At 34.2% G+C, this 25,890-nt stretch overlaps 1 long non-coding RNA gene across 3 annotated transcripts in view; it reads right to left on the bottom strand.

Moving 5' to 3' along the window:
* Positions 1–496: 496 nt before the first annotated feature.
* LOC136979040 (uncharacterized) overlaps positions 497–25,890 on the bottom strand; it is a 68,648-nt gene continuing 43,254 nt past the window's right edge. Inside the window, exons 1-4 of one of the 3 annotated variants that reach the window (XR_010881323.1) lie at positions 22,941–25,447; positions 22,476–22,551; positions 20,810–20,860; positions 497–734 (exon numbers count right to left, since the gene is read on the bottom strand). This is a non-coding gene — a long non-coding RNA (uncharacterized lncRNA). Of the gene's footprint in view, positions 735–20,809; positions 20,861–22,475; positions 25,448–25,890 lie in introns of those variants that run through there. The other 2 variants (XR_010881322.1, XR_010881321.1) reach the window with 2 other exon arrangements.

Here is a 25,890-nt window from a genome sequence, read left to right as displayed (position 1 = left end):
TGGGGAGATGGCATTATGATGATAACCCAGTCCATAGTCTACTCATTGATCTAAGTTTGTCTTCGGGGATTTGTTTGACACGGAGACTAACAATAAACCACTCCACCACCAACCTTCCACCAAAGACCGAAATTTTGATCATAAAAACATGCAACTGATGCGAAAATAATCATTTTCCCGTCTCTTCAATAACATTTAATATTAATTAATTCGAATTAAAGATTTTAATTACTGAAAAATTTATTTTTTCTACATTTTTACAATTAATTTAAGTAAGCTCCAGAGCTTCATTTAAAATCAATTTATTACTAAAAAAATATTGTAAAGTTTAAACTTTTATAAAATGCCTTTAAATAATATATATCTTGTACTTTGTTTTGCATATTTTACTTTATATCGTTTATATGTGAACAAAATTTTATTACTTAGTCAGAGAACCATCTCAAATTTATGTTAATGAATTAAGAAAAAAAGATCAATAAAATTTGACGGAAATTGAGTTATTGACCAGTTGATCGTCTTTATTTTCTTATATAAATATAAATACATAATATAAAATATTCTGAAGAGTAAAAAATACGTTTTAAAATTTAAAATTTCGCGTTTATAAATGCAAATTTTAAATAGAGCACTCGACAATAACAATATAAACAAAATTGAATGCAGCTTCAGAAATACTTCGGTTCGTCACTTTTTTCAACAGGAAATTCTCTATTCAAACGAGTTTTAGCCTTCTATAAAGTAAAAAAGAAAAAAATATGTATTTTATATTTTATTATTAAATAAAAAAAATTAAACTTAAGTCTATAATAAAGACATTAATAGGAAACGGCACCAAAGAGAAAGATTAATGAGAGAGATCCTTCAGATCTAAGATCTGAATATCTAACAAGTTAAGACATATTTAAACATTTTTTAAATGAAAACTTAATTAAAATTAAATTAAAAGTCGATTAAATTATGCTTTAAGGCTAAATGCAGGAATATATTAATTTGAAAATTATATTAAAAGGTCATAACTTGTATCAAATGGATGAATGATTAAATAATTTATATATAAATAGATAAACTAAAATTTACATAATAAATAAGTGAAAAAAATTCTTTCATCATCACATAACTTATAGCTTGTAACATAAAACTGTTCAAGTTAATTAATTTATACTAATGATAAGATAAGTAAGGCTTTTTTTAAATATGGAAGCATCATCTTCAATTATCATCAAGATGCTTTGTATTATACTTCCGATTAGGCTAATTTTTATTGGAAAAGTCAAACTAAAATTAAATTTAAAATAACAGTTAAAATTAAACACTCCGCGTAGAGTTGAAGAATATTTGTGATAAATTATAAGGGAAGTAAATCGGTATAGCAAATAATTAATTAAAGCTTAATTATGACCCGTATAGATAAATGAATTAAAGAAAGGAATATATAAACTTATATAAATATATATTAAAGATAGGCCGTGGTGATGTGTCGAATGAACTGGGACGATCATCAGGAGTTGCGACACTACCGCAAATCTATCATCCGAGTTGCATCATCAGTGACAGACTAATGAAGTTCACATGCTCACTTTAAATAGACCTAAGCCTAATTTAGTGTTGTTGCGTCGATTTTTCTCTCCCCCAAATTCGTACAGCTTATTAGAGTACGAACAGACTATTGCCAACCCCTCCACTCTGTTATAATTTACACCCAGGGGACGAAGGAATGCAGAACCGCAGTACAAGACCCACAACTAACTCGGGGCGGTATTTGATATTAAACAGGAACGTAACGCAGAGGGGAGAGAGAGAACGATTATCTACGACACGACAGCCACAACAGAGTTTAGCTGGCTTGCGGTTTTAGGCCTAGCAAACGCAGACATTCCACTAGAAATGAGTCATGGAGTATGAGACTCCGACTATGGAACTTATATATTGCGTTCAAACCAGCCAAGAATATTTTTTTTTGCATCCGAAGAATGTCGGTACAAAAATGATTAAATCGGCATAGAGACGAATTCGATCTTTCTAGCAGTTAGAGAGATAATTAACCAATAACGATAGTTCGATATCGATAGCGGATCATGTTTGCAAAACTTTTTTTAAGCCCGGATAAATTGAATAAACCGGATGGTAATTTACTAACAAAGATGAGATGAAAGAGCGAGAGAGTTTGATCAGCATTCTGATCCATTGTTCTACATGTTTCTTTGCAGTCTAATCCAGTAGATGTCAGCCTAATTTCCTGGCCAGTCGGGAACGAACGTGGTTCCTTGTGTCGGGGGAACCTCTATTGTGTCGTCGGTGACATAGAGCAGAAACCCTCACTCAAATAATGTCATTTCAATAAGGTTTCCTCACCACGTTCACAGCTAATGTAATCAAGCTAGGACCCCTGCTGCCCGGCCTCCCTTTATTAACATAAAATGACAGACTTCGGATGTTCAACTTTTCGACGCTTGCCTAATTTATATTGGGTCGGCGTTCGACGAGTTGGGACCATGCACATCCCGACAGAGTCCAGAACACAAAGTGAATTTCGGCTCGACGACTATGAAACCATAATTTATGGGACAGTTTTTTGACTAGAATGGTAGAATTTTCGATGAGTTCAACTTTCTCTATAAAGTTCATTTACAGTTAAGAGACGAGTAGCTTTAATCTTAAAATCCCTATCAAGCTAATTATCGCTGACTACTGTATTTTTTTTAAACGTGTAGGATGAGGAAATTTTCCTAATAATTTAATTACGAAACAAACTTTAGTTTATTTGTCACGTTGTTTATTAAACGAGATGTGATAAATATCAGTTAAAATGTTTCTAGGGCGTTTGTTTTTAATTTAATACATGGCAATTATGATTAAATATGCATATTGTAATTAAGAGTTTAAATCTCGAAAGCTCATCGATAAACTGTCAATCAAACTATCGAAATTATGAAATGCTTCCTGTTTATTATCCGATCGGTTTTAATAAGATATCAACAATCTTCTTATTTTTATTACTTTGAAATTAAAGGAAAATTTAGTTCAACTTACAATCGATATAGGTCTACTGCAAATATATTATCGGTAAGTCCTGTACATTTCATCAGAATTTGCTATGAAATTCTTCTAATGCTTATTTATAAAAATGTCCTACTTATTAAAATGATTGATAAATCGTAACAGACCTACTTTTTAACTTGATATATTTCTTAATCGCTATAATGCGAACTGGGTGATCTTCTCGACTTTTTAAGGGTTTCTTTCGATAGATCTTATAAGAAAAACTCACATAAATTAAAAAGTAGATAACCTATCGCAAAAGTTAAAAATTATCTTAAAATCTAAGAAAAAACCCACAGGAAGTAAGAAAACTCCCAAAATTAAAGAAAATCTACACCCAAGCTGAGAAGAAGGCTCTGCATCAACGTTCAATATTAAAACTTTGCAATAAATAAAAAAGACGATAAATTTAAAAAAAAATATCATTTTTCTTAGTTAGATTGTAATCTAACAAGAAAACAAGTGACGCTTATCTATTGAGTAAAAAAATATCACAAAAATTCTGGGTAAAAAAGTACAAATCGTTGGGAATTGAACTTTATAACCATTTCAAAAAACATTTAAATTAAAAAAAACTTTCAAGATAATTTATCAGAATTGATTTAACATAATATTAACAATATCTTAATATAGGAAATATTTTTAAAAATTTTCCCCATATTTAAATTATATAGGCTAAAATATATTAAAAGTTATGAATTTCATTATTCAGAAAAATTAATTTAATAGATCCTCTTAAGCCCATGATCTTTTTAAGTCATTCTCTTAAAAAATGAATATATATATAACATAAAAATTCTTTATTAATATTTAAAGTAAATTTAAGAAATTACTCTAATTAATTAATATCTCATAATATGCAATCGATATCATTGTTTAAATAGATCCTTATCTGTTTTAAAATGTTATTGTATATTTTAATTAATTTAAAAATAATTTTAGATCATTATCTTTATTCCTCGCATAAAGATAAAACTACAAAGAAATTAAAAAGAAAAAAAAATATGAAATAATAATCAATGCTACCATGTCCTGTTGTCATCTTTAAGTCATAATTCAAGATTTATATATTATTATTTTTTCGTTTTCAGTAATTATTTTCAATTGAAGAACACGAAGTTTGAACATTTTACAACACGGTTACAATAACACTATTATTAATGTGCCATAAAACAAACCATAAATATAAGAGAGAAGAAACAGATAGGCCTATGAGTACGTAAGAAGCGACCAATAACCAGCAATATAAAAGTGGTTAATGAATGTAGATGGAGAAATGATAGAAAGAGCACCTGATGCTACCAAAAAATTAAAGAAGAGCAGGTGACAGCAACTAATGTCCAGTACGAGCCAGTTCGTTACGTGGACAGTCCAGATAAGGGAGTCCGTTGACAGACTTGAGCCTACCATCTGATAAACTCTGACTATCTACCACACCGAGCTATCCGTCAACTAGCTACTGCCAGATGGGAGACGGTAGGTTCTGCATCTGCTACCGTTTGATCCCTCTATTTGTAGATTTTTCGGGCTGGAAATGGGATAGATGGTTCATTATCTGAACGTTATTTATGCATATAGTGTATATAAATAGATTGAGAGATAACTCATATACCTGTAAAAATATGAAGAGTAAGAAAATGCTCTCTTCCTGATTTGGAAGGAAGTGCTCGTTGTCTCATCTGGAAATGGAAGTGAGTGACTGGAAAATCGGAATCTTGCATCAACATCGACACCTGCGGCCAGTCACGTGGTGGAGACGGAAGGAAGTGAGATTAGCGAGCATGCGCAATCCTTCCTTTCCTCCATGCATTGTTGGTTGGCCGAAGGATTTGTCAAGTCTTCGAAATGGGAATAATTATTGCGTTCTTTTTCTCTTCATCACTTTTTCTCTCTCTTTCAAGTCGCAAAAGACTAGTGACTTTTTCACCGCTAATTACCTGCTCATTTCCCGGTAAATCTCGTATCTACTGAATTGATTATGCAAATGCAACGAACCACTTAGGGTTGAACTAGTAAATCCTACTTCTCCCAATGGCGCACTTTGAGTCTGCACGGTAATTGAGTTTCTAAGGAACGAAAAAAGAATAAAAAAATTAAAAAAAAGAAAGAAGAAAGTCTGTTTAGTGTAAACAGACGAGGTTTTTAGCTGACTTTTAAAATGTAAATGGGATTTAACAGCGTTAAATGAAGATGTCACCACAAACTAGGACAGCCAGAGTTTGTTAGAAAATAGCCACAAACAACTACGATTCATACCAAAGACAACTTTCTGTTTACTGCCTTGACGAATGCCATGTGCAAAACCCGTCATTAACTAGAGAAAGCAGGCAACATCATTATTACTGCTGAGGACGAAGGGCGGGTGCTCGGTATGTAACATAAATGTTATTAAACGCCATATTCTAATAGAAACTCGTTTTTTAGCAACCACACAGTTCTCTCACAGATTACTGGATTACCGGTGATTGTTAGCACGTGTAATACTCTATGTCGCTACTCAGTAATTAGGCTTTACCTACTTAATGTTCGCTCTTCTTCTCGCCATCTCACTCCCTTTAGTTTGTTTAAAATAAAAATTAAATAAAATAAAAATATTAATAGGAATTTTTTGAAAAGTATTTTCTTTACAACACGATGTATATACTAGAAACTACTAATACTTTCCCTGAAACTGTCTAAATTATTTGCTATTAATGCTCTAAACGTCTCTCTCTCTCATGTTTTTATCAAAAGAGACTTAATTAATATAAATTGCTTAGAATTAAATAGCATTAAAATGAAGTTAAATTATTTATTTATTAGTCTAGATGTGCCTATAATTAATTTAATTCATAACATTTAGTTTATCTGTAGCGTAAATAATAAACAAGATGCGTAATTAAAGTTTAAATTACCATATCAATACAGGCTTTAAAAGTTGCAAAAGAGGGAAATATTGATAATCAACAAAACGCGATTTCTCAAAATGTCTGGCTTACGAGTTTGGGAAAGGTGAAAGATGAATTTTGCTGAGAACGCTAATTTTGCTGCGGCACGTAGAGGATCAGCCTTGCGTAAATGACAAATCTGTACTCTCTAGATTATGTTGTCACGTGACGTTGACGTCACCGATGGGAGAGGGAAGGATGTGATAAAACCGCATTAATTACTCGTGTTACCTAGCCGAATTCGAAGTATGCAACTATGTCAATTCATTTTCGACCGGTCTGACAATCGAGGAAATTCGTTGCATGGCTTTTACTTTGCTTAGCTTACACGCTGCGCCCTATTTATCTAGTTGCAGATGTGATTGCCCCCTACCATCTATAGGAATGCACGCCCAGGGTGGCCCTCCGCACCTACACCCTGCTGGCTTCGAGTACAAATTATTAGACCGAGACTTCCCTATATTTATCCTTCTTAAAAAATGAATTTCAAAGCAAACGATCTGAAAAAAGGGTTTTTTTAAAAATTCGCGCGAAGAGACGATAGTTTAATCTATATTGCTCTATTTGCTCTGCAAATTCCATCGACAGAACGTATTAATAGATGGATGTAGATATTCCCATCGATCTGTTACGGAGAGAAATTTTGAATTGAAAAATATTCTCAAATTTGATTCCGCCCAAGTTTTCGCCAATTTGATATTTTTTCATGTAAGGTTTACCGCCGGAATAAGAGATTGTTCGTTATTTTCCGTCTGTCTGAGCTACCGGAACTTATCCCTTTGCCAGCTGTATTGAAAGATAAATTGAGACGTCTCTTTCCAAACACAAACGCCTGCAGGTGCAAGGATAAACAATGTCACTGCAATCTGCGTTCTTCTTCTGTGCTCTGTCGCAAAGATATACTTGGGCCAATTGCAGCAATTTCCTGATCGATTCGGTCTGGAACGACATAAAAGTGTCAACTTTATGCACAAAGAAAGTGTCATTCAGACACTCTCAATCTGGCCAACCAATTTGAAATTTCCCTATCGATTACTGTGCGAGCTGCAGAAGGGAAACAAATTTGCCTCCACCCAAAACACCGTTAATGTTAGAGCATCGATTCTCTCCAACTCTTCCCTCCCTCCTCTGCCGACCCTCCCCAATCAAGCCGAGGGAAAACTTTTTATTCGACGGAAATTTGGCGGATTTTGTCCGCCGATTAGCGACCTATCGATTGTCGTAAATTCCTGGACACAGCCAGTTGATTATCTAAGTCACGGGGAGCCGGGCTATCAATCTGTCTTGGTCACGTGATCAGTCTCCACCCTGCCGGACAGAAAAAAAATAGTTCCTTACCGCCCTCGTCAGATGGCGTGACTGTATATTATGTCACAGGCGGCCTTCGATTAGATTCACGTAAATTGTCGCTCGCCCCACTAATTGTGGTTCTGAAGATTCGCATTGTGCCCTTTTTTCTATTGACCATGCGATAAACTATTGTTTATGCACGCGCGCAGACTCTCCTTTGGTAACTAAACACATGCAAAAGCTCTTATTCTTTCATACATACATTTCGTCGAGATAATTTTTTTCTTCGCTTACATAAAAATTGCGTCTCTCGAGCCTTTATAATGCTTTATATCAGGGGCGAGGCATTTCATTACGGATGTAACAAAGCTCTAACATTTGCATACTATCTTACAATAAGAATTTTGCCATACAAATTGAAAGATCTTTCTTCAATAACAATTGAAAAAATAATAATGAGCATGTTCATTATCTAATCTGAATGGATGGTATTCAATGTAGACCGTCAATGATCGTTAATAGTTATCAGTACGTCTCTATTGGAAGCTGATCAATAGAAGGCTGGAGGTAGGGAAAAAAAAGGAGCTACTGTCCTAGACAAGACGTCCACTTAAGCTATGATAACATCTTCCTGAAGTGCATCAGAACGTTTGTCACAGAGTGAAGATATGTCGAGGTGAATTGTTCGGTGATGAGCAATGAGACCGCATGACCACCTTTCTTTTATCTATTTGCTTCGGGGAAGATTATTGGAAACAATTCCTACCTCATGCTTTAAATTAGTAAGCAGATATTTAAGAAAAAAGAAAAAGAAAAATGCAGTAGCACGTAAAGGGTTAAAAGCTCGCATTGAATCGTTCTTAAGTATGGAGGAGACGAAAGACGGAATGTGTACGGACTAGAATTAAGAGAACAAAAATAATTATTATATTTAGATTATTATTATTATTATATTTTTTTTCTAAAAATTGCATTATTATTCTTAGAAGGACTTTTTAAGTAGCACTTTTCCAACCGTATTTAAATTCAAACAATGGTTGTATAGTGGTAAAACCGCGATGATTGCCCCTCGATAATAAATGGTTGACTAAATACTCCAGGCCTACACCTTACATAACCGGAGGCAAAAAGGACTTAAAATAAAAAAATAGTAAACGTCACAATAAAAGGTGCGGCCTTAAAGAGCCAATAGAGAAGCTGAAGAAGTCTATTCGAGCAATAAGCCTTTGGTTACTAAGTGTTTATCATTCGTTAGTTCCGGCGTCATGGCTTGCATAGCCAATAGAAGAAGGGAACTTTCTCATTGTTTGTTTTTTGCCACTGATTTTTTGTTTGTCGAGGAACGCGAATGATAATTTTCAAATTCTGTTTTAATTCCGATCCCCGAGGCCCGCTCCGGGTTCCGATAGAAAACAAAGCCCTGAATAATGCAAAATTGTGCCGCCAGGGGGCGTGTGTTTGGGTAAAAAGAAAACTGCCACACGGGAGTATATGGCTTGTGGCAAACAGGACATGGTTAAACATAAACATTCGGCCGAGGAAAAAAGATGCACCTTAAATATACACTATGAGAATCGATCAGGGACTCTGCTTCTTCTGTTTCTTTCTTCTGTATCCCCTAAGTTGACTTTGAAACAAAAACTGCCTGGCTGTAGAAAAATGCTGAATAAACAATTTTAAAATGTCAAAATTCTATTAAATTACTAGGAGTTAAAAATTTCCTAAGTGATAACTTTAAAATTAAATTAAAACTCGAGCTTTTATCACAGGTTTAATAACAATCCACATCCCTACTGACGCATACTAAAATAGAAACTATCTATAGCCTACTAGTTTCGTATGTTTAAATAGCCATAAAAAACGAATTTAATAAAAAAATTCTTATTTTTGACATTTACAAAGACAGAGTATTGATCTTGGAATCTTGTGACGAGCGAAAGTTGACCCTTCGACCCCGTCACGAGACAGGAAACTGGCAGTGAGACTAAGGGAAGTTGGTTATGTCCATCGAGCTGCGTGGCCTGGGTTATCAGATCTCAAGGCAGCTTTCATCACGTCTAACGGACTGGAACGTGTCAAGAACGGCAGGAAGCTCCTAGCACAATTACCGTTGTTCATCCGTAAATAATAGCTCCGACCAATAATAGTTTCAGCCTTGGCCAATGGGCAAGAGTTAGCTATTAGGATGTAGGCTAGAAGAATTTCTTATGTTTTTATCGTCGTCATCTTTCTGGATGTGTAATTTTCCTGGACACATTCGGAGGATGATTCAATTATTGGATGCTGATCAATTTACTTAATGCATCGCAACTGAAGGAAGGAAGAATAAAAACAAAAATAGGTCGAATTAATGTACCTATGCCAATTCTTATAGGTAAAACTGTGCCAAGTGCCAACCAATGAAAGATCGTTTTCTGTGTTTATTCATCTGCCAGTCAGCACTAAGTGCACCTGTTTAACGAATAAAACGCCCGACAACTATTTAAATGTTCGCAAATTTTAAAATAATAGACATCTATATAATTATCCTCAATGTCAAAAATAAATTTTCCCGTAAAATCAATAGCTACTGACATTTTGTCCCCTATTAAATAATAATGATACTGTAATTTGCTAATTATATAATTTTTTTATGATTTTGTATTTTAAGTTTCTATAATATTCGTTCAATAGGACGAAACTGGAATAATGGAACAGGTGAACCCGAAAAATGTCCCAGACTGCATATTTTTTTCTATACATAAAGTGAATGAGAGTTGCGTGATTGAGGACGAGTACAGAAGGAGTAATATGGCGAATGACATTGTATGTCGTTCTGCTACCGAAAACTGCCTACCGTTAAGCCTTAGCGGATCACGTGACGTCAGAACGCGTGCCACGTTACCATGGATACGGCGGTAGCCGACTGGAACCCCTACTGTAGCCATGATATATTGCGGCTACGGAACTGACTACGACTCAACCTAGGAAGCGGTTAGCTCGGTTGATTTTTATTCTTCGTTCCTAATGTGTCGGTCGTGCAATTACCGAATCAGAAATGCGATATTTTGGGTGGTGGTAGATTTGTACCGGGCGAATGTTGCCTACGCTATGAGGCCAAACCCGACAAACACACAACACACACACACACACACATAGACACTTCGTGCACCTCTCCACTAATTCGGTTTTTCTTTCCTATTTTATTTTCTCAGTTTTGCTTTCGTTTGATTATTTCCTTGTGAGATGTCTAAAGTTCAATGAAATGTAGCCTAATAAATGCAGAAAGGAAGTTTTAGAAATTCCGTTACTTGGCTCACAAAAGAAAACAATATTTGAATAAATGTTCAAAGAACGTTCGAGATTCTCTTAAATATTTATGAAACAATATTTGGAATGGAGCCAAATTTAATAGGTTGCCATCGGTTCATCGCCATGGGAATGATACAAACAAATTGTATAACGTCGAGTCGAAATCAGTTGTGAACTTTCGCCTTAAATAAATAGGCGCCTATAGGCTGCCTAAACTTCGTATTACTTTTTAACTACCCTGGGATCACATTTAACAAGAATGACTCAACGGCGGATAGAAATAGAACAAAAACATCAGTTAATGGCTTCAAATCGGGTAGAGTCGAAGAGCAGTTCTCATTTAAACTACGAATAAATGTGTAAAGTTAAAATTATTTGAACTTTTACCTAAACAGAAACATCTGCAGCTGCCTGGATTTCACTTTTAAAATAACGCTTTTTATACTTTAGAAACAATCATTCAAAATTAATATGGAATCAAAATATTGCATAAACTGTACATCAGCAGTTCAACTTCAAATCCATCAGAAAAAACACACAAATTAGCTAATCTGGCTAAATGCTGTGTAAATAAGCGGGTAAAGATTTTTAGACCTCATATTTTCTCACTATTTTAGAATAAAATACAATCATCATCTTCATAGTTATAAATCGGATATCGAATAACAGCATTTCTGATCTCTTGGTAAATTCTAAGCTATGCTTTGGAACACCGAAAAAGACGTGGTAAATAGCTCTAAGAATGCAAAAAAGAAAAAAGAAAAAAAACTGAGAGAAAAGCGTGCTTTAGTCTGACTAATGACATTTCCAGATAAGCCGAAATTCCTATCGACAATAGAAAATTCAAAGGAGATATCTTAAATCTGTATACACTTCCTATTATAATAGCTTTGTAAGAAAAAAAGGTGGATGTTTGTATGTGTAAAACCTTACAAGCTTAGTATAATTTACAAGCATTAATACCATTCCATTATTAGGATTAAGTTTTTGAGCAAACAAATTTTAGACTTTACTCCGATAACTAATATTTTTAAAGCCTAAAAATCGCTTAGGAACATAAAGGATAGAGTGGAAAAATATATGCTACAGGAAAATGAAGAAGCAACGGATAAGCAAATAAAAGATAATTAAATCTTTCAAACTATTTCATCTCATTTACTCATACCATTGAAAGTTTTTTCCCCCGTTCATCTAATAAAACGAACAATCAGATTTTAATGAGTTACCGAAATTATAAGAAAGTAAAGAGAAGGAGAGAGAGGGGAAAAAACTGTGCGCATCTAAATCGATTGAGAATGTGTGACACGTCCATGTCAAAGAAAAACCTAATTTGTATCTCTTCTTTTTATTTGTTTGTCATATCTTCGCCAAAAATTAGTCTAATTAGATTATTTTCACTCGGCAATGAAGAATGATGATAAAATTGACTTTACATTTTCGAGTGGGATTTTACGAGTTTCGATCTTTACCGGAGCATTCTTCAGTCATTGTTAGAACTTGGTCATTAGTAGTGAAACTGCCTAAATGATTAGAGAAGGGACTACTGTCGGCCAATCAGTTGCTACGCCAACAGCAATCAATATTAAGAATAGCCTCACCTGGACAATATTATGAGTGAGTAGTTTGTAATCTTGTTTTCCCAACAAATCGATTGATTTAGAATGGTTACGTACAGTACAGTACAGTACGGTACGTTAGCAGTCAACGTCCCCACTGCTATGGCTGACGATCGTCTCTTATAGTTAAATTAAGGCTCATAATAATTAAAATTAAAAGAAAATAAGAAATGATCAAAGCGAAACTGACCTGGTTTCGCTTTTGACCATTATAATATCACTTTATCGTACATTAAATCCAATTATTGTGTTCTTGGCTGCGCAAGTGAGCTTACTGTTGATTATCATAAATTCGAATATCTTTCTTTCGATAGAAAATCGTTTTGTGCCATTTTTTTCAGTTCTGACAAGAATTTATTTTCAATTAAGTGGCGAAAAACGGTAGTAACATAGAAACCTTTTGAACTTCCCTCTGCCATTGATGTTAGTACAAACATTATTGATTAAAATTGGAGCTTTGTTTACTAACCTCTCTACACTAAAATGGAACGGTCCTTGACGTCCAGGACTATAATGCAAAGCAATCTGCTAACAGATCCTCAATTCCGTTGATATGGTCTGTATGGGTCTATTTTACTTTAATGATAAGTAAAGGATAATAAGTTTGCTGTTTTCATCCCAGCCTTTTGGGAAGGTATTTACGTTGCACCACTGATTCAATTTAGTCTTTTTTTTCTATAGAGCTTTAAAGTTAAAAAAGAAGAATAATATATTAGGCTATTGGGCCGAGCTGCGTTAATTAACAACATATTCAAGGGCGTCTACTCGAATGTTCACGACAGTTTTGTTGCGACTACTATAATATTAGCATATGAGGCGATTTACGGTCGGTATTAAGGATCCACTCCTTTCAGGTGGAAGAACTCTTTTCTTTAAGAATATTTCTATTTTGTAGTTCCCTAGTTAGTGAGTCAAGTGAGGTACAGGTGATGGGAGGATACGACTTTTGGGCCAGACTCTAGGTTAGTTTGGGTCCCACTAATTGATTTACACCTGGGTAGGATGTGAAGGACGTTGTACCAACCCCCGTCAGGAATGTCGAATCGTGAGAGGCGCCCCCCTAGTGTGTGTGGTCGCCCCTTCTTGTCTCGTGGCATGAGATGAGGTACCGCCCCTCACGCATGGCCCCCAAAGGTCAAACATTGAGATTTTCGCTGAAAAGTTTTTCTTTTTTCCCCCGCTTCGAAAAATGTTACGATGGAGCCGATTGGTTTTATGGAGGTTGTATTAGTTATATTGCCGTTTCCCGAAGAGCAATTAGTTATTCACAGTCACACTGCCATGAATAACGCGCGCTCTAGGGATGCATGCTTCTTATCTTGGATTGGCCAGATGCGATGTCCAATCGCATGACAGGGAGGAGTGCGGGGTGATTCAAACACACTCCAGTGATTTATTGCCGAGTTTTGCAGCATGGAAATGACGTCATATTGCTTCGGGATATAATGGGCGTGGTTAGTCATCACATAAAGATTTATATACATGCATGCGATACATAAAGAATCTCATTTTTTCGAAATAAAAACATCTCGTACGTCGGGGAACAGCGTATCGTTTAAAACTATAAAAGTTTAAAAAGATTTAAGCTACCGTGCCGACATGCCAACAAATCGAATTAAACAACGCAGCACGCGCAAGAATTTGTTTCCATAACTCTTCGCAAATGATTTGTTTTCGCGCTAACCGGATCTTTAGAAATGAGAAAACCCACTTATATCTTTTATTGTGTGAACTACTAATTTAAGCTTCGGCAGCGGGAATTCTATAACTTGTGAAACTTGTGCCATGCCCGAACAGCGCGATACACGAAGGAGCTAATGGAGAGTTTATCTGGATACGTTATCGTCCTTCTTTATTACAGTCCCGCCCCCGCTGTGCCCAGGCACTGTCCATTTGAACGTATCTAACTAATGGGACGCTTTTAATCACTTCGTTTAACCCCAGTTCCTCGACTCAACCGGTTCGGGTCCATTCCGATTTCTCATACAGATTTTCTGACGTAGATAATAAACCCAAATTGTAAAAAAGTACAGTGCATTAATTTATGCCTTTTGCCTGTAAAAATCATTGTTCACTCTTTAAAAAAAAAGTATATTTTAGAATTTTTAAAGATTCGTTTTTATCTTAATCTTATCGGTCTTTTAAAAAATGGCTTTCTGTTTCGGTAAAGAATGAATTAAACGGCAGATAAAAGCTAAGCAGGTTAACGCCATTCGTCTAAAAACCGATCAAAGACGAATTACTGTTCTTAAAGAAGCTTTTTTCGTAATATCACTATGGATTATTTGAAGAGAAAGTTGATCGGCAGCTGGTCACGCGACGATAGACCTAGAAGCTAACCTCCTAATGGTCTTTCCAAGTATTTAAGGTTACCGTCGACGACTTAAAACCGTCGAACCACGCCTGCAATCATAGCAGTAGTCAGACAAAGGAAATGCCTACCTTCATCAAAATTTCATTGGATATACTTCAATAATTCACAAATTGATTTCTAATCGGATCAATACGCCTAGTGTTTTATACGATGCCATTAAAGAGAGATCTATAAGTATATATATACGTATCTATCTATCTATCTATCTATCTATATATATATATATATATATATATATAATATATACATTCCATTTTTTATATATACATCGTGCATTTTTCGAGACTGCAGGTGTTGTAAGCATCTGCAAATAAAGGCTTATTTCGTGATGATACCTTATAGAATGTTTTGTATATAAATAGCGTGTCCTATTTAAAGTATAGTTGTAAATGTTAAACAAACCTTTATCCCATCCTCGTCCACGTTTCGAGAGAATCCGTTAAGAGATATAAATTATGCAGCTGGAAAGTAATAGACATATAATAAACTAATGGGGCTAAATTATGATGAAATAAATGTAACCGAGTCCTTTCTTTTACGTTGACTAAATCTTTTTTAGAAAAATTTATTCCCTTGTATTTCCATTACTTAACACAAGCAAAAGTCTTAACTTTGTCGGATTCCTACTATCAAAGGATAGGAGGAAAAAAACTGGCAAGCAGACAATGAATGGCAAACCTTTTTAAGGAGAGTCAAGCGGGGGAGGTTTTAATTGCTTTCCGCTTGTCTGTGCCAAGAGGTTGGCTATTGTGCTGCTCATCACTCTCATTATCGGCATACCTGAGTTCTGACAACTCTCTTAATCTCATCTCTAGAACGGAGACTCAGCCTCGACTCGCTCTCGTAATTAACAGAAGGGGGAATATTTTTCATTAACAACTGTATAGCTCTATAAATAGCTGCTAGTGAATCAGGGAATAAGAGTAGGCTTATTTAGCTTAGACATATTCGAATTAATATTAATTCCTCAGACTTTTATAGATCACTTATTCGCAGAAGTAAATCTCTTCTTGGAAAATTCCATCAGCAAAAGTCCGCAGAATTTTTATACCTGAGTGGAATATAGAACACGCAAAACAACTGTTTGTTTGTCCCCGTGATTTATCATCCTAGACTTGACAACGGAGACTCGGTTTCGGAACTCTAGATCCTTCGTCCTGCCATCTGCCCGTAATAAGATCGATACCGTGGGGCCTCGCACTGCTTGATACGGAGTTAAGCCCACGTTCTGATCGATCGCTTGAGCACCGACCGCTCCAATACAACAGGTGCATAGTTTGGACGTTGTCCCTTATTACGCTACCGCATTATCTTAAAACTGCCAAAGATAGTTCAGGCTTTAACCCATCGATTCTATCAGTTTTTCATATCAAAGCGTTGCTCTTTAGAAAAAACACTCTTTTCGACTTTTATTCAGGCTACGTGCTTCAACTATAAAGATAAGTCCGGAGAGCACAGATAAAGACATTCTAACTTTTCGGCAAAAACATCACAAATTAATAGATAACTCTTACGAGTAAATTAATTAACAGTTTCCGATTTTAAACCTATTGTCTAAAGTGGAGAGAAAAGAACAATGCTGGAGGAAAAAAACCGTAAAGGCACTAGAGACGTGTTAGAATTATAGTAATGTTAGTATTTTCTTCAAGTCATTCTTAACCCGACGGGTATTAGAACTAAACGTATCAAATGAGTTTGGTTTTGAGACGAGATAATCGACTGCACTCTTTTGTTGAATTTTCGAAGCATCACGTTGTTGCTCAGTAGCTCAGGCCTCCGAAATACACACACAAAAGATACGTCGGGGAAGAGAGGGGAAAAAAAGGAAAGGCTTGTGTTCATCAATTATTCTTTTTTCCCCTGCAGTGTGGGTCAGGAGAACCCCGGAATTCCATTCGGGGACAACTTTACGACTGAAGCAAAGCTCGGCACCGCAGACATAGCGGTGTATGCAGATGGACGTCAGGACTTATCTAACGATGATTGAAGCTGGCGTCACAGCTACTTCCCCACTTAGTTTTATTATTCGTCTAGTGAACTCTTTCGCTTCATTCGGAACGTGCTGCGTATATATCCTCTCCCTCACTTCCCTATTGCTTCATTTAGGAGTTGAAAATCTACTGGATGAATCCTTTAATTTTTTAAGAGTTCCAAAAAGCTATTGTAAAGAATCGACAATGCTTAATTTAGAATTCTACAACTTGACTATTGAACAAAGATAAAAAAAGGCGTTTCCCAGCTTCATTATCTCCGCTGTAAACATTTTTATAAAAATATGTATGCATGTGTATGTATATACAAAAAAACTTATATAAAATGTACAGTTCCTGTTATATATTTTATTTGTTAAAAATGCTTTAATTGATATTTGTAATTACTTTAAAATATTTTCAAATAAAGTTTATAATCTAAAAACGATAACATTTTTTGAATTATACTTTTCTATAAACTTACTTTAAGCGAATACTTAAAAATTTAAAGGATCCATCCAGTAGATTTTAAAGTCCTAAATGAAACAATGGGAGAATTATCTTTATTCGAACCAGAAAAATAAACAATTAATTAATAAAATTTGGTAAAATGCTTCCCTATCAGTGTAATAACATCAAAAATTTGTAATTTTATAATTTAATGAAGCGTCATACGCAACAGATGCTGACCCTTGGGAGCCATTTCGTAGTTCAGAAATCTCAGACTATTATCTAAGAGAAATAATCTGCAATTAACATTAGAAATCACGATTTTGGTTTAAGAAGACCTAACTTATTCCTACTTTTCGTAAGAATGTAGCCATTAATTCATGCTTTAGATTTATTCTGTTCTTTAAGTGGCTTAAGTTGAAGCCGATAGATCGGTATCGGTATTAGAAATTATTTATACAAAATCATTGATTACAAATGAGATCAACTCGTTTGTATGGTGCCAAAATGTTTAGAGCGAAAATTTCTATAAATTTAAAGCCGTGTTAGGCCCTATGTAAATTAAATCTCGCGAGGCATGAGAAAGATATTAATTTAAAACAGAAAATATTTTCTTCAAATGAGTTTTTGGAGATCTACTTGGATGCTATGCTCTAATGAAAATTTATGTTTCAAACAACCATTCACAATAACACAATTTTTTATTTCTTTTATTTGAGATGAGAGAGAAAGAGAGGGTATTTCCCTAGAGTCGAACTTAACAGATGCATGAGTTTTTAACAGGGCACAACTTGTTGCCGGTCAAAAATCACCGAATTAAAAGTCGTATACAATTTGCGAACTTTTGCAGTCCCAGCAGGAGATACGACAGACCAATTTGAATGATACATGACTGGATTCTGCATCTAGATTTTAATCTCGGGAGGTCTAATTTGACAGCCCTTGCCTTACTGATTAATTTATACAAACTTTCGTTATACCTGCTTATACATACTCTACGATATACCTGCTTTGGTACGTAGCCTCAACTAAAACTCTGCTTTTCTCTATTAATTCAAATTATCCTTACTCGAAAAAAAAAAAAAAAAATACATCGACAAAAAAGTTAAAAATTTGTCAATTTTTAAATATAGCAAATAAATTTTTTTTCTGTTTTCCTTCATTTTTATTAACGATCGGTCTCTCCCTATAAACTTCAAATGGGATAAACTAAGGTTTCTGATTTTGGAGTATGAAATAAATGTTCGACTCTAGAGATGTTGTAGCTGTAAATCTTAAAGATACAGGAGGAGATGGGATCAGGTTTTTTGCAATCGTCAACAGAATTGTTTACTAGGACGATTAAAGCAGAATAGAAGAATCGTGCCGTAGTTTTTTTTGCTTTATACGTATATAGGATATTAAGAAAACTGGAATAATGGAAGTGTGTTAGAGAAAAGGAAGACTTCCATATTCAACCGTGAAAAGAAAAGGCTTAAGGCAGAAAAGAACTATATGTAAATGAGGAAAAAAATAAAGATAAAAAAGAATTCAAGAAGTCACGGCTCACGATAAAATTCTCAAAATAGAGCCTAACATATTTACTCTTGTACAGTTTATAAAGTCAACGTTCACGACATCGATTTAACAAAGACTGAGGAAAGAAATAAATCTCAGCTAGAGAAATTTTTAAACTTCAATATTGTTTAAAAATTTTTGCGTAATATTTTAGAATAAAACTATAAAACTTGCGAGAAGCTATTGCATTTAGGCGTTTAATGTCATCGTGTTCAGTTTTATGAGCCAAATCTAATGCGAATTAAAATGGTTTTAAGATAGAAGCACTTCTCTAGTAATTCTGATCATGTTAGCATAATAGAATTACAAGAAATCGAGAAAGTCGATTACCGTTACACAATGAATATATTCAATAGCTTACAACTACACGATATGGCCTACTCCAGCAATTTTCATTAGAAAAATAACAATAAGTTACTAATAATAAATTTAATAATAAAAAGTCAATATATTTTTTATTTTTTAATACTTAAATTATCTCAGATTTAGATAAATAAACAATAACATGCCCCGAAATAGTTAAGTTATATCGATGATAATTCATTGCACGATTTAAAGAAAACAATAATAATTCCACTTAATAAATCATAAAATTAAGATTTATAATTGAAATTAATGAAAAATAAAGAAATAATGTTTTCTTATCAGAAGATTAAAACAAATGATATTGAAAAGTTAAAATATTGACAAAATTTTTCGATTTACGAAGTTAAATTATAAGCGTATAACGTGTGTTCGTCGACAGGTGAAAATTATGATAATTAAGAGATAATTAGGACTATAAGCAGTTAAAGTAAATATATAGCATAGTCTAATTAAACTTAATGTTATAGTTAGGTGCAAGAAATGAAGTAAAATATAAAAACAGAATATAAAATTTATATCGATATAATTAATGTGTGCTGTACTGTGCATGCCTTTATTGACTTTAATGAAACAAATCAACGATTTTAAATAATTATTTTTTTCAATCTGCTAATGTTACGATTTCTATTTTGAAACTTGACGTGTCAATAAAGGATAGAATCGAGTGATTACTCGAGAACTTATGAATGATTTTGAATCAAAATAATGACTATTATGGATGATAAAATGTTCTTAACAAAAATAAGTTATTCTAATACACTTACATTAGGAAAAATTTCAGATAAAGCTTATCCAGATGATATAAATCTTAGGCTATACTACTCGTTAGATTTAAATTTAATGAAAATTCTATCTCATATATTTAATCTCGGGCTTAATTCATGTGAAAATTAAAATTTTAATGTCTAACTTAAACGTGCCATCGAAAATTTATTTATTTATTTTTAATCGAGTAGCATTTAAATTTTAAATGATCGTTATAATGAAGTATAGAACAACTTTTTAAAATAAAATTATAAACAATGTTTTGTTTTTAAATCATAATTTATTTTATTTTATTTAAAAATTGCTAATTTAAGAGATAAGATCTACAGTAAAATTATTACACAATAACCTGTATTTATGAACTAAAGTAAAATATTTAATTTAACTTTTTACTACAAGAAATATGGCATTGCTTGTTGGATATTCGATTATCTATAAATCTATCGCTACGAATTATAAAAAAACTAAATATAAAATAAAGAAAACGGAGGAGAAATTTTTATAAATAGCTTTTGTTTCCATTCATTAAAGGCATCGCCTACATGTACAATAGGCAATCACAGCAGAACGTGGCCCTTTCGTCATTGCGTTTGATTACGCAGAGAAAGAGAAGACAGAATTGACGTCATTAGATCTAAACCGAAGCTAACTCGTTAAGCTTAATTCAGTAAAGGCAACAGCAAAAGATATAGCGTTGTTGCGCCGAGCTCTTGGCTCTTCCCAGCTCGCCAACACGCCGCTTATCCGGATGACATTGGTAAATGAATGCTGTCAGGGTTAGGCAGGCACAGCCGCGGGCTTCCGCACAATTTGAGTCGCCTTGTTGAGTCGCTATTGTCTGCCTGGACCTATGTTAGGTCGGCTAAACGCTGGGCTAGTTAATTACCGAAACAGGGAACCTTCGGGCGACTGCCACGATGGCCACAATTCCCGTCACCGCTCAAGTTCCGCTCCACTGCTTCCTCTTAATGAATAAATCTATCAAGATCGGAGTAATTGGTTAAATCTTAAACTGTGCAGGTGGGATCGGAAATCTCCTGCCAAACACCCATAAGTCAGCTCTCTGGCTCCCTTTTGGATGGATAGCAAAATAGATTTAAATTGCTTAATTCTAATGACGCTCCATCATTTAATACGGCCATTAAAATGGAAAAATCTCACCTTTGCTACTGTCTGGACGACGTTTTCCGCTTCGTCGCCTTATCAGTCACTCTGAAAATAAAAATAAAAGAAATTATATATATATTTTCACGTCCTTGGGTCTAAAATTTTTTTAAACCAATTTTTATATAATTATCATCTAGATAAAGTTACTACGGTATATATATATATATATTCTATAAAATTATTTTCAGTTCTACGAGAACGTCGCCTGCACGAATCAATAACTTTAGCGTGATACGATATTGTTTCTGAAGTTTTTTATGTATAAAATTCTCGGAAAAAAGTCATTTCCGAATTTAAAAAGGGTCGGTATTTATTAAATTAATCCGAACAGAATGAATTTGTGATCTAAAGGAAGTGATACAATGTGCGGAATCCAGAAAGTGAACAACAGAAAGATTTGACACCTTAAAAGGATTATTAAATCAATTATGGTATTATAACATCTGATTATGTCTGCCACTTTGTAGCGCATTACTATCTCCACACCTACAGAGATTGTTTTGGTGATAGGATCGATTATAATTGACGTCGAGTGACACAGAAAACTCGACGCCCAATCTGAATGTCTATCGGGATCATCAGTAACGTTAAAACAGGTCTTTAATAGAAAAATTAATATCTAGAATTTATATTTTTCTACTCGACTTCTTCGACTTTACGTTCGCGTAACCTAATAGCCTTTAAGAGCAGAATCCTTAAAGTTTGAATTGTTGGATGCACTTGAACTGGCATCCCCAGGGTTTCTGTACTTAAAAGGAGGAAGAAAAGTTAATAGTTTATCTAAGGTAGGGAGAAGCTACCTTAAAAAAAATGATAGAAAAACAAAAATTACAAGAGTAGTTAAAATAGTTAATGCATAAACATCTGACATTGTTGGGGTGTTTTGCTGAGTGACCGAGAGAGGATCGTGTTAAGAAATATTGATGTATTCAGGTTCAGATGCACAAAAATAGCCTATGTGGTTTTAAAGTTGCTTTGTGGTTCTGGCGTTGAGCCAAATGGATAGGGCGATATTCACAGTAGGAAATATTTCTTGTCATCATTGTGGAATGGTATTGATTTTATCATTCTAAATTAATGAGATATAAATCAAAGCAACTTTTCTTCATTCTTTTCGAGTAAGTTAATAGTCATTTGAGTTTATCAAGAAAAGAAACTTCCTTTTAATGATTAAGTTGTTAACTTGGTTTTTAAATTTACCTCGTCTCTCCATATTTAAGAGATATCTGTATTGAAATCTGCCCTCGCTTCCAATGATTTGTAATGTTACGATTTTTAAAATTAATTCGGGAAGTTCGTCGAATTATTTCTTTACTTCATTTAAAGCAATTCAGCATTTTAAAAGACTTCTTAAATCATCATTTTATAAATGTGATTCTGTATTTCTTAATAGGATATCGGCCTTATAAATGGAATAACTGCAATAATAATTTAAATATTATCAATTTTTATACAGCTTTATTGCTTTTTCTACTGCTTGCCATTCTCAAATGTGAAAATCAAGTTCTGTTGCAACGACCCCCCTTTGAGGCTTATAAAAATGTTCAAGGTTTTTCTGCAGTTGATTACTGATTAAATCAAAAAATCGTATTAATTAAGTGTAAAATAATTATTTGTTATTTGATTATTTATTTTAAATAAAGTATTTTTTTTACTTTACCTGGTTTGATACGATCTTCAATATTCAATATTCTGTACGATCTTCGAATTTTCAGACTGGTTAATTCACTGGTTTGCTAGTTTATAATAATAATTAAAAAATGAGTAGTTTTAATAAATAATATTTTAAGCTACGAAAATAGAATGAAATAATAATAACAATATACTATACAATTACATAGCTAAATAGGCAAGTTTATTAGAGAAGAATTGAAGTTAGTAGCGTGGAACGAAAAGTTTGTCGGTAGCAAAGGAAGGAGTAGAGGACAGTTTCGTAACATAAAAGACTTTTAAGAACAAAGGAAGGACGAAGAAACAGGAGGAGGTGAAGGGTCAAGCGGCGTGACCTGTCTCAGAGTAGGAGGGTGACAGGTCCGTGACTTAACAAGCCAGTCGACAATTACACCCCTCTGTCGGACAAAGGAGGAGGAGGAGGGTGGGTTGAGGGTAGGTGCGAACGACTTACCTGCACAAGGTAACCTGTTGTTTGCAGTCGTTTCCACCTGACCATTACCAAGCCCGTAATGACAATGTCGGATCTTCGCAACAGATTCAATGTACGTTATCATTACCTGCTCTGGCAGACTACTTCGGTAAACGTTGCCTTGGGTCTTTCCAAAATGGCGTAGATCTTCAAGATCGAAATACGACAAAGTAAAATTGAAAATTTTTTATTTTCTAATTATGATTCTCTCATTTACTGAAACTTTGGAAAGAAACAAAGAGGTTTTCTATTATATCAACGTTTTTTTATTATCATTTTTTTCCTCCTTCAGAGTTAAAATTGTGTATAGAACGTAAACGGGAGAGTCTATTCTTTGTATCATGCCGGTAACACAAGAAAAAGGATTAAGAGAACTTTAGATCTAGCAGAGACCAACATTCCTAGGAGCTTGTCCCCTCAGTATGACTTCACCCTCCCTATCAGTGGGGAGAGGGGAGAAGTCGGCTCGACTCTAGCCACACCTGAGACTTGCCTCCAGGGTATAGTCGGTGGGGAACGGAACAAAGGGACCTTGCCGTTCTCACGTGCACATACGTGGCTATTTCGTTAAGCTCGTACAGCGGCCTTCCGGCATACCTCTGATTGGCTGTAAGCAACGAAATTTACTTTCCCTTCCGTAGAAATAGTCTCATTGCGAACCGAATCACAGTTACGATTTGAAGCCGCGTATCTTGTTAAATCTCATATTTTACACTCAGTTTTCAATAATCTTCAAGGGAGTTTTTTCATTAATGGTACTGTCGTCACTTCTTTGAGAAGTAGCGGGCATACAACAGACAAGTTTAACACAGTTTGGAAAGGTTCATTGTACGGATGACTTAAGGTCACCTCGAGCTTGCTTTCTCGACTTAGTACCCTTCTACCTGTCTCCAGGCTGACAATCAGTTGTCGGTTTGAGTAGTATAAGTACTCTCGAATTCTGTGTATATCTACATTAAGTTCTTCCATCTTCGTTTGATTGCGTATTTAAAATGTTGATATAACTGTTCAAACTCAAAATTATACTACAGAATTCATCTTTATCTTCCTGTTGGGTCATAAAACTTTTTACAAGTGTTCCTTATCATTGTTTCATTCAATAAAATTATTTAAGTGAGAGATATTAGTTAAGCATCTAGGTTTACGATATATTGAGGAAAATATGTTAAAATAATTTATTTTTCATTAATTCCGAATTTTTAACTTCATTTTTTTTATCGTGAAACAATTGTAAATCAATTTTTTAAAATCATATCATAATATCTTTGATGTTTTGAAGAGTATAAATGAGGAAACTCCACTTATCTACGTCTCCAATAGTAACAATCTAGTTAGCAATTGCAAGGTAGTCAGTCATGTAATTCAATATTCTTCCACGATGTGCGGTGAAGACTCATTTGGCTAACACGACAGGGAATGAGGAATTTGCCCGATGTAGGCGTAAGAGCAACTTAAGAGGTTTACCCTCTTCGGTATCGAAGACCCACCACCGTGTAGTTGAAGCATAAAGTCCACTAATGTTAGCGTCAAAGAGAATTCAATTGAATCTATAACATGTTTTTGGTTGATTATTTTAATCCTCTTATACAAATCCTATTCGATGATAGTGTAAAAATATTATTTAAATACACGATTCGCGTATTAATTTGCATGGAAATGGACGGTTTAAACCGTGATTTCGAGTGGTGTAATAATGACTGTAAAGATAACCAATCACCGCAAAATCAATTCTATATCCTTGATGTTTGGTTCTTTCCCGAAGTGTTTTTTAGTTTTCGGAATATAATCCGGCACACCCGGTTGAAACCCTCACCCAAGGTAAGATAAGACACACATCTTGACACAAGGCTGTCCTGACCCATTCATCACGAGGCCTCACCTTTTTCTCTGACAGCTGGTCTTCCAGAACTGGTTCTGGGGTCATCACGTGACGGAGACAGCGCGACACGTGCGTCTGAATTCTACCACACGAAAAACTTAAAAAAAACTCTTGTAATTTCTAAAAATTTAATATTTAACGTTGTAATTGAAGACTTCTTCGATATTTTTCGTGCTCGAAATATAAGAAGGAAGAAAGAAATGAAGTAGAAAATGACGTATGATAAGTATAGGTTACGTAAATAATCTTGTCATCCTTAACTACGAACTCGTTTGGATATTTGAAATGTATATTTTTATATGGGAATATTCCAAAATTTGAAACTGTAACAGGTTACAGCTATAAATCTGCAGTATTTGTAGAGTTGTAGCCGTTTTTATGTTCGGTAGATAGAAAACTAAAACCCCAAATGGGTAGGATACGATAAGATTAGGCAGGTGGCAATTTACTACTATGTGACCTGAAACTTTTATAGACGTTAAATATACTTTTATATAATTGTAATCTTCGATAAATGATCATATTAACTTTAAAAATAATTATTTTTCAAGAGGGAAAACACCTATAAAATGGGAAAATACCCGATGATTTGTCAGAAAGTTAAAAAAGAAAGAAAGAAAAAAAAAATGTTATGAATGCTGATATATTAATCTGTTGAAGGAATATTTTAAGTGGTTAAAGTCAGTTAATATAATGAAGAATTGATAGACCTTTATGAAAACGAACTTCCTCGAATAATATTGATTTATTTTTAAAAAGATTAAGTATGCTTTCATGTATACTTTTCTGAAAATATCTGTTAAAAATCATCTGCAATGAGAGAACCACAGGTGTGACACGTCTAAAATTGCAAACTGATCAAATTGCAGATGAGGTATGACTAAATCCATAAGTGGACGATCTAAAAAGTTCGTGTAAGATAAAAAAAATTTAAGATATATAATTTAAAGGTGCGACTAATCGATCTCTTATCCCATATAATATATATCAAGTTATATATGGATCATCACGTAATACAGTTATTTCTTTACTTGAAAATGGCACATCTTTTAC

The sequence above is a fragment of the Centruroides vittatus genome, unplaced genomic scaffold, assembly GCF_030686945.1.
Source record: "Centruroides vittatus isolate TY-2023 unplaced genomic scaffold, ASM3068694v2 contig_575, whole genome shotgun sequence".
In the NCBI taxonomy this organism is placed as follows: domain Eukaryota; kingdom Metazoa; phylum Arthropoda; class Arachnida; order Scorpiones; family Buthidae; genus Centruroides; species Centruroides vittatus.
Note: the sequence above shows the minus strand (reverse complement) of the source record. Positions and strands in the feature narration are given on the sequence as shown.